Here is a 10862-nt window from a genome sequence, read left to right on the forward strand (position 1 = left end):
AGTTCAGAGAGGCCCAAAGATCCCTTATAGAACGGCTGGTTGTATTCACGACAGACTGGGTTGGAGTTTGATTCTGCCACTTCATCTCTGTGCCTAATTTGTGGTACCTGTAAAATGGACAGAACACTAGTGCCCGCATCCATCACTCTTGTGCACATTGATGTAGATGCTGAGCCCAGAGCAGGCTCTCCATAAGCACAGGCTAATGCTAATGTTTACTAGTAAAATGTTTTTACAAACCACAGACTTCAGATTTTAAAAAAACAAAAAACAACTCCCTAGAAGCTGGCTACAGTCTCCTGATTCTCAGGGATACTCGGTCCAGGGGCTCAGGCCTGGGAATGCTGGGAAAGGGAGTGTGAATCCCCCTGGCCTCCCGGCTTCCTCTTTGCATTCCCATCACAATGCCCTATTGACACAGTGCATTTAAAGATAAAAGCTCAACAGCAAAATCAGTCACCATTATTTGGGTCCGTGGCTGCTAAAAGATTAGCGCTCACAGCAACCCCAGTATTGTCAGCCCTCAGTCGGTCGTTTCTAATCAGTAAAGTGTAATTAGCAAAGCAAGACTAATTATTAAAGTGACCTTAAGTAGTGAATGTTTGCGAATGGTCCTTAAGTGGGATGTGCTGGGCACACAGCCCAATCCTGAAGGACTGTGCTCCATGCGAGCCAGCTCCGGCCCCAGCCCTCCAGTTTCCCCAAAAGCCCGGAAGGACATTTTCCTCTGACAGGGAGGGCAGATGGCTCATAATAACTGTTACCTGATCTGCACCCTATGTGTATTATCTTATTTTACACCCCCCGCCCCCATTTTACAGATGAGGAAGTAAGGCGCAGAGAGGTTATGTAACTTCCTATAAAGCACACAGCTAATAGGTGGTGGAGGACAGGTTTGAATTCTTGTCTGCTTTTCTCCAAGGCTCCTACGCCCATCTCCCGGATTTTAGCCCCCACTCTTTCGCTCCTCTACAAACATTTCACAGCCGATGGTAACTGGGTGAGTCCAGAAACAAACAGAACACGCCAGCCAGTTCTCCGCTTCCAGCAGCAGGGGTGACAATAAATCCTTCGCAGGGATCGGAGGGCCTCTACTGCTCAGGGTGGCGTGTTGTCTGTCACGTCTCCTTTATGCCACAATTCCCTTTTGGTAAAATGACTGCATGCTTTTTATATTGTACTAGAGGTCCAGTGAATGAAATCGTGCGGGGGAGAGGGGGAGGGAGGAGGGGCGGGGGGAGGAGTTCCTTAGCCCAGCCTGCACCCTCTCGCAATCTGGGACCGCTGGCTCCTAACCACTCACCTGCCTGCCTGCCTGCCTGATTACCCCTAACCACTCTGCCTGCCTGGCTGCCTGATCGCCCCTAACTGCCTCTGCCTCGGCCCCCACCACCATGCTTTGTCCAGAAGGACGTCCGGAAGGATGTCTGGAAGACATCTGGCCTAATTAGCATATTACCCTTTTATTAGTATAGATAATGTTAGTGATACAGGGTCAGGCAAGAGGGAATTTGTTGGCCCACCCACATAATAGTTTAGGTATAGTTTCAGGAAACTTGTGATTCAGGATGCAAAGGAAATCTGTATTTCTTATCTCTGGCTTCTTGGTGTTGCTCCTATTCTGGGGCAAGCTTTCCGCTGGGGTCACACGAGGACAATCAGCAGGTCTCCTGGTGGTGACATCCTTCCTTGTTTGCGCCCATTAGGAAACAGTCTCTCCTTCAGCTGCACCTGCAGGGCAAGGAGCCCAGGAAATGTCTTGACATCTCATTGGCCCTGGTATAGGGATCATGTGCCCTGAACCCAAAACCATGATCAAAGGATTCGGGTACATGGACTGGCTTAACCAACTCGGGGCACCTACCTGGAATTGGGGCGGGGCGTGGGAGTCCTCCCAAACCACGCAGCGGAGACCAGGAAAGGGGTGACTTCATTAAGGAAAAATGAGATGACTACTGGCCACACTCGAGCTTGGGAAACCTTGCCTGAGAAGATTTTTTTTCCTTTCAGGAAACCTGGACTGTGTTCCCCAGATGAAGCTTTGCAGAACCCAGCTTGCTTCAGAGGGTGCCTGTTTTTGTACATTCCGAGAGCTAAGAATGGCCTTTACATTTTCAAATGGTTGGAGGGGGAAACCGAAAGAGGAATAGTATTTTATAATGAGAAAATTATTTGAAATTCTAATTTCAGTGCCCACGAAGTTTTCTTGCAGGGGGTGGCCAATTTTTTCTGCAAAGGGTCAGACGGTAAATATTTAGGCTTGCAGGCCATATGGTCTCTGTCACGATTATTCAACTCTGCCATTGTAACATCATAACAGCCACCGACAATACGTAAACAAACCAATGTGGCTGGGTTCTGATAACTTTTTATTTATGCACGCTGAAATTTGAAGTTCATACAGTTTTCACGTCACAAAATATTATGCTTTAATTTGTATTGAACCATTTAAAAATGTAAAGATCTTTTTTTTTTTTTTTTTTTTTTTTTGGCTAGTGGGCTGTATAAAAATAGGTAACTGGCCAGATGTGGCCCACGGACCATCCATGGCAGACCCCAGGTTTATTGGTGCTTTCACAGTACAGAGGCGGAGCAGAGGAGCTGGACAGAGACCACGTGGCCTGCAGAGCCTGAAATATTTATTAGTTGGCTCTTTACCAAAAAAGTGTGTTGTCTCTTCCTCTCTTAATTTGCATACAAAGCACCTGGGAGGGTGACTTGTTACAATACAGAATCTACCCTAGCCCGTGTTGCTCAGCGGTTAGAGCTTCCACCCTTGCACCCAAGAGTTGCAGGTTTGATTCCAGTCAAGGGCATGTACCTGGGTTGCAGGTTTGATCCCTAGCTGGTTTGGGGCCCCATGCAGAAGGCAACCAAATCGATGTCTCTCTCTCTGTCTCTCCCTCTCTCCCTCCTTTCCATTCTCTCTGAAAAGCAATGGAAAAAATATCCTCGGGTGAGGATTAATAAAAACAAAAAAAAACAAAAATGCAGAGAGTCTGACTTTTGGAGGTGTTTCCAGTCATTTTCCTCTGGATCGTCTATAGAAGAAACCTCGGGGGAACACCTCACTTGCTCCACCCCCACGTGAATTAGAATCATTTTTGCAGGCGGATTTTTAGAGAACCCTTGATCGAGATGCTTTAGCAGTTGCAGTGACAGATTCACTGAGGACTGGGTATTAGCCAAACAATTGCCCTCAGAGCTGGTGCGACTTTGGTCCTTTTTTGTTCAGCAAAGGATGATACCATATATTTTAAATGCCAGGAATCATCTAATTACTGTAGAATAAAGACTATTTTTTTGTTGTTGTTGGCTAATCTCCAACAGGTGACTGGTAAAGGAGGAGCGAATGCTGTTTATAGCATGTTGATTTCACACGAAGGCAGCGACTTAGGGATCCTGATTGCTAGCCAACTGGTACCACCCTCCATTCCTCACTGAGCGTTTATGACCTGCAGGATCTATCTATGCTCAGATAGGCTTAAAGAGCAGGGTTGGGTTTTTATCTATTCTGTATATAGTAGCAAGACAAACTGTCTAGAAAACCCATTAAACCCTTTTTCTGTTGACTTCCTCTGTTCTTCTTCCCTTCATTCTTTCCCTGATGGACATCCATCTTGAATGTTTTATCTTTGTCTCTAACTTTAGAGAACTTTCCAAGAAAGAACCTTCCAAAAACACGCAGCTTTTATATTAGAGCCAAGAAAGAAAAGAGGAAGGGGGTACGTTGGCCAGACATGAGCTTCGGGGCTCACAGGCTGTGAATCAAAACTCAGGTCCTGGACAGCAAGGAGCAGCATCCTGAGCCCAGAACGGTGGGGCTTGGGGGGCTGTAGAAACAGGACAGTCTGGCCCCTGATTGAGTGGAGGATCTGCGTGGTGTTCAAACAGCACTCAGGACACCGTGGGTCACCTGAGTGAAAAAGCACCATTTATGTTCTTCTTTTTCTTACTTGCTAATGACTCAAAGCTGGCTTCCTAATTCAATCTGTGCACATGGTCATATAATCCAGGCCTGCCAGGACCCTCGGCTCTGGGAGAGGGATTGGCCACCAGGAACGAGGAGGTGGGTGGAAGTGAATATTCCATTCGAAGGCTGTGAAGTCCAGGGCATCTGGAGGAGCTACTGATCTATCATTAACTCAAGTTTTAGCTGCTTCACATTGGACCCTGCTGGGCATTTTTGTTTTCATTAGAAGTAGCAAAATTTTGTAGGAAAAGATAAAATCTTTTCTAAGAAATGTAAGCTAAGAAGCAGATTCTCCAATCCAAGCCAAGCTTCTAGATCAGCGGTTCTCAACCTGTGGGTCGCGACCCCTCTGGCGGTTGAACGACCCTTTCACAGGGGTCGCCTAAGACCATCCTGCATATCAGATATTTACATTACGATTCATAACAGTATCAGCATTACAGTTATGAAGTAGCAATGAAAATAATTTTATGGTTGGGTCACAACATGAGGAACTATACTAAAGGGCCAGAAGGTTGAGAACCACTGTTCTCGATGATTCCGATCTTGATCAACTCTTTGACCAGTAGGTTAAAGTGAATAATGATGATCTTTTGGAAGGACTATCTCAAATGTTCTTAAATAAACTCTTATTTAACCGCATCATGGTGAGAGGGAAAAGCAATGTTTTCCTTAAATAACACAAACCCATAACGACCACCCCAGATATCTACCTTGTCAGGGTTCGGGTGGGGGACACGGGGAGCCTTTCCTTCTTGACTCACGACTTCCCATAATGCACAGTGGTTAGCCTTCCAGTTTGAAGGGCTCCAGAGTAAAAGAACCCTGGAAATGAAAATCCCCTTAGACCTCTCAGAATAAATGATGTGGATTTGTTAAGTACACAGACTGGCCCTCTTAAAAGGGAGATAACCACTTAACTATTGCTTCAGAAAGAGAATCATTGAGGCCAATTGCAAGTCTTATTTTACATTAGTGATTTTACACTGATAAAAATAACCACCTGGGGCCCTTCACAAGGTGTTGTTTTAAAACAGAAACCAAACGAATTTGGGATCTGTTTACATTTCCAAGATAAAGCAGCAAAGTGGAGTGAAGAGCCTGCCAGACTGGGAGTCAGCGCTGGGAGTCAGCAGCTGATTTCTCTGGACTCCTGGGTCAGCTCCACAGGTCTGTGAGCCGCAGACATTTCAATTTCAAAAGGCATTCTGCAGGGTATTTTTCCCCTTCTTGTTAATTGTGGCACTTTTGTGAGATATAAGTGAAATAGAGGATATAAAATTCTCCTTTGAAAATGATAAATTCTAACAAAAAGTACTTTGGAAGGTATAAGTAGGTTTGTTGAGGCTGTCATAGTTACATGACCATTTTAACACCCAGTCACGGTCCATTTCCCTCTTTCTCCTCTGAGCCTCAGCTTCTGGGGTAGTAATGAAGTCAGTTTTCCTTCCTTCCTTCCTTCCTTCCTTCCTTCCTTCCTTCCTTCCTTCCTTCCTTCCTCCCTCCCTCCCTCCCTCCCTCCCTCCCTCCCTCCCTCCCTTTCTTCCTTCCTTCGCAATGGTGAGCACCTCCATGTGTCCAGGGTGTGCAGCTACTTCAACGGAGGCTTGGTCTCCGGGGCACACAGGTGAGTTGGGTGTGAAAGGAAATGGTCACAGCGAGGCCATATGTCCTAGAGCAGGGGTGGGGAACCTCGGGCCCAGGGGCCGTATAAGGCCCATAAAATCATTTGGTTTGGCCCTACCAAAGCATTAGGGGTGAGTTAATTAAATATCTGACCAAATATAGCAGCTGATTTTTAAGTTGATAATGTTGTATGGCCCGTGAATGATGTTATAAATATCCAAGTGGCCCTTGGCAGGGAAAGGTTCCCCACCCCTGTCCCATAGGATGGGGGCGGGGGTGTGGGAACATTGCCCTGAAGGCTTCCTAAGTGAAGGTTTTGAGGAGTGGGTAGGAGTTCCTAACCCAGTGAAGCAACAAAGCCAGCCGGTTGATGAAACAAGAGGTTCTTTCTCAGATGAGAGCGAGAGAGCTGGGCAGGTGAAGGGCATCGGGAGGAAGCGCTGCTCCCTCGTGCTCCGGACTATCGGACACAGACACGCCGTGTGCATCTTTGCTTAACCATCTGGTGAGGAAATAAAAGCACGCTTGTGTGCATGCGGCTAGAATAGAGAGGCCACTCGGGCATATGGTCAGCCCCTCCAAACAGGGCACTGAGCAGCTGGGATCACATTCCTAGTCACATGGTCACGGGGGGCCCTGGCCAGGGGCTGCCTGCAGAGAGAGGTGTGGTTTGCCCCAAAGCCAGCACTGGCCGGGAATGCAAGGCAGCCACACGGTGGAAAGCCAGGCCCGTCCGCGTGAGGGTCCAGGCAGGAACGAGGTACTAAGCACACACCCGGGAGAGCTGGCCTCACAGGGTCTGGGCTGGATGGGCTTCCACAGCGGGAGAGTCTGTGTCCTGCCTGGAGCAAGGTGCGGGGGGGGGGGGGGGGACGTCTCCTCTAATCTGTTCTGATGACAGGCCGGTGACCTCCGTGGCACACACTCTTTAGGGGAAGAAAACTGTAAAGTGCAGAAGCCTAAACAGTCCAGCCCCCGGGATTAGCGGAGCATGTCCGGCCTTCACCTTGAATCCTTCATGGTGCTCGGTTTCCCATTAACGCGAGGCGAGGTATTAAGAAGGTCGGCGTTTGAACCAGAGGCAGCGGCTTGCTTGCCTTCGTGGGTCCATCTTGGCGGCACAATTAAAAGCCCCCGTCCACCACTTCGTTTGCAGCTGAAGGGGCCGGAGGACACCTACCGGGACGTTCAGAGGGACGTTGGTGCCTGGAGAGGGGCGCCTGTGCTGCTCCTGCCAAGCCGCCTGCACCCAGCCCTTCAGTGGCTGTCGGGGCAGAGCCTGCCTTATGAGACCTGACAAGCGTACGTTCCAGAGGAAGCGGAGGGGAAGCGCTCCGTTCATATGACTAATTAGACGGGCTCCATGCTGGGTTGCTCTTTTTTGATGCAGGTCCTGCTCCTAATTGTCCGTCCGCTCCTCGGAAGAGTAAGGTTGAGTTCAATGCGAGGTGCCCTGCTTTCTTGAGCATTCCTGACCTGAAGCTGATGCGGGCCGACAGGGAACAGACAGACCCCTCGCTGCACTCAGAGCAAACCTTTCCCAGTTCCCCACGGGGAGGACTGGGCCGCTAGGAGGGGCTTCTCAGGGTGTTTAACGCGGCTCATGGCAGCTGGAGTCCCGCCCAGGAGACTGTGGCCTCCCTCTGGGACGGGCACCTAAGCCCCACGCAGAGGCCAAGTCGGCCTGGAGAGTTCTCCAGCGGCCAACGCAGTTATGGGCACAGCATGGCCCTGTGCTAACGGGGATAATGCGGGAGATGGGGTGTGAGAGACTGATGGCGAGAATGGCTGCAATTCTTCACTCCTCCCTACAGCCCGGCCCTTGGCAAGGTTCCTCCTATCCAGGTGGGCTCTGTTCCCCACCCTTGCGCCTGGGCTCCTTTTGACAGGCGTTGACTAACTGGAGGCAGCGGAAGTGAGTTTATGTCAGTTCCAAGCCCAGATCCCCAGAGGCCTGAGCACTTACGCTCTGGAGAGAACGCCATGTGCACAAGTGGGAGGAAGAGCGAGCACATGAGCAAGGGGAGGACTCTCAGTGGAGGCCATCCTGGCTCAGGCTGTGCCCAGCTCGCCTGCCACCCGACTGGGATGACTCTGGCCAGAAGTAGCGCTCTGTAGCCTTGGGGGGGGGGGGGGGGGCGGGAATGACCATTGTTTTAAGTACTTAAACTTTGGAGTGTGTTCTAGTTCAAGTCCCTTGAGAAGCAGATGCCAACATGGAATTCGATGTCCAGGAGATTTACTGGGTGAGATGCTGTTGGAGAATAATAGAGGAGGGAGCCAGAGAAGGTGGGGGAAGCCTTCAGAGTGAGACCTCTATGGAAGAAACGGGGAAGGAAGGCTTGCATAGGTAGAGTCTCAGACGGCAGCACAGGGCTAAGGAAGTCCTGGACAGCCTGATGGGGAGTCTTTGAGCCAACGTCTTTGTGAAAGGAACCCCACATGTTACGGAAGTAGGCCTGCGTTAGTGCCGCACTGTGGCCCGTCAGTGGAAGGGTGGCCTCATTGGCATGGGGATGGATCCACAAGGGCAGCAGCTGAGGCCATAAATCAGGACACTCCCCACGGTTGGAGGTCTGAGTGGCAGGGGTGGGTGGGTTTGTTACACAGCATTGCTGGGACAACAGATAACTCACACATAATGGGGCAAACAGATGTTGGTGTCTCCAGAGATTTTTGCTGTGCCTGAGCCTTATCTGTCTTGACCCTAAACACGTCCCTTTGACTGAAACTAGAGTGGAATCACTTCCTTGAATAGCATCAAAGTTTCAAAATGTCCTTTGCCAATGGCAGCACCCAGGCCTAGAATGTCCTGAGAAAAATGCGACAGACCCAACCCCTTAGGGGACATCATTTTATTCATTATTTTGCCCAAGAAGTGTCACACAGCGGCCTCCATGGCACGCCAGGAAGAAACAGTCCTTGGCTAAAAGGCTTTTAATTACCTAGATTTGAAACTGGATTCAGCCTGTGAGATAAAATTTATGGACTATTGTTGTTGATGGCAAATCCTTTACATAATACATGGTCTGGGTTAGTGTGCCTCATTATTATTGTTTCTAAAAGCAATTTAATTACTAAGCATTTGTAATTACTGCTATTAATTAGTTTTTTATAGACATCTTGGAAGAAGATACAACCTCAGATTCAATTAACATTTATGGAGCTCCTTTATGTGCTAGGCACTTTGCCAGGGACATATTTCATTGAATTTGCACCAAAATCAGGGGCGGTGCCCATTCTCCCCATGTGTCTCAGCGACCAACCGCACAGCTGGCAAATGAGACCACAGGCTCCGAGTGGGGTCCTCTGACTTCATAATCTATGCACTCAGTATTGAGCTTCCACGGTATTCTAGGAGCTGCACTATTTGATAGTAACACAAACACATTTCCTGTTCGCAAACTGTCCACAGATCAGTAGGGGAGACATGTATCACATCTGCATATACACGGTGGCATGCACGCTATGACTGAGAGAGACACAGGGCACTTAGACACAGGAATGGCACCTGTTATGGGCTGAATTGTGCCCTCCCAAGATTCATATGTTAAAGTGCTAATTACCATTACTTCAGATGTGACTCTATTTAGAGTGAGGGCCTTCAAAGAGGTAATTAAGGTAAAATAAGGTCATATGGTTGGGTCCTATTCCAAAATGATTTGTGTCCTTGTGAGGAGAGATTAGCTGCAGACATGAGCACAACAGAAGAAAGACCATGTGAGGAAACGGCAAGAAGGCAGCTGTCTGCAAGCCAAGGAGAGAGGCCTCAGAAGAAACCACCTCTGCTAACACCTTGATCTTGAACTTCTAGCCTCCAGAATTATGAGAAAACAAACGTGTTGTTTAAGCCACCCTAGTCTGTAATATTTTGTTAAGGAAGCCCTAGAAGACTAGTAGGGCACCAACCCTACTGGGTGGGGTGGAGGGAGGCTGTGACAGGAGCATGTGAAACAGAGAGCGGGACACGGTGAGTACCTGGCCAGGAGCAGGAAACGTGGCACAATACCTGGAGAGGATCTTGTAAAGAAAATCTTAGTTTATATACATTAGCTGTAGGAACAACTACTGTTATAAAAAAGAGTTGTTTTTTAAGGCCTAATTATAAAATGAGACAATATAAAAGGGTTTTTTAAGAGACATGATAGCAATTACCTTTCCTAAAATGCCCCTTTATTAACCACTTAATAAAATATTTATATATCAAACTTCTTTTTCTGACACACATTTACAGTTCTAGCTGTGAAAACCTCACATCTGATCTCTAAGTAGCAAATGCATTTACCTGTTTCTTGTCACCAGATACCAGCTAAAAAATGTGGTGTCTTATCTAAACTTTCCTCAGATTGACTTTCAGAATATGTTAACAATAGAGCTGGACTAATTATTATGATAAAGTAAAGTGGAAAAAATCATGAGGGCTGATACTCTATATCTCTTATCTTAATGGAAAACAAAGCAAAAAGAATAAGACACCAAGGGAAAGGGCCTTGGGCTGATTTATATGATAGCTAACCAGTTTATTTCAAATTTATTACTGATTTAAATGCTTATTCACATCTTGATAGTCATGCTCAGATACACATCCATGATGGAGTCTTAATTTATGCTCATTTCAGCGATGTTTGCCAACCAGGCTTTGGAAATCTTCAGCAAAACACATACATTAAGTGCAGTAACATCATTAGCCTCTTAATTTCTCTTACAGCTGCAGCAACAACCATGTGGCTCAGCCTATGTGATGGCTGAAGCCACGGGGAAGCACCTGCATGGTTTTTCCAGTCCCAGGAATTCTCGGACAACTTCTCTGCTAAATGAGGAGCGTGACTCGATGGGTCCTGGAATATTAGGGCTAGAAGGGACCCTGATTCACTGTTGATAGCTCAGGTAGTTTTATCATGTACATTCCCTCACTTTTGGGGGGCATCATTGAGAGTGCTAAAGATAATAAAATGCCATATCAAGAAGAAAAGTCTTGCCCAGCCTGTGTGGCTCAGTGGTTGAGTGTCGATCCGTGCACCAAGAGGTCACTGGTTCAATTCAATTCCTATCAGGGTGTATGCCCGGGTTGTGGGCTTGATCCACAGTGGGGGCATGTAGGAGCAGCTAATGGATGTTTCTCTCTCATTGATATTTCTACCTCACTCTTTGTCTCCCATTCTCTCTAAAAAAATCAATACAAACATATTTTTTTAAAAGCCCAGCCCCCATGCTCCCATGCTGACTGCCATGCTTCCCAGAATCATGAAGAAAAATAAGAATA

The sequence above is a fragment of the Myotis nattereri genome (genome assembly GCF_964212035.1).
Source record: "Myotis nattereri genome assembly, chromosome: 11".
Classification (NCBI taxonomy): Eukaryota; Metazoa; Chordata; class Mammalia; order Chiroptera; family Vespertilionidae; genus Myotis; species Myotis nattereri.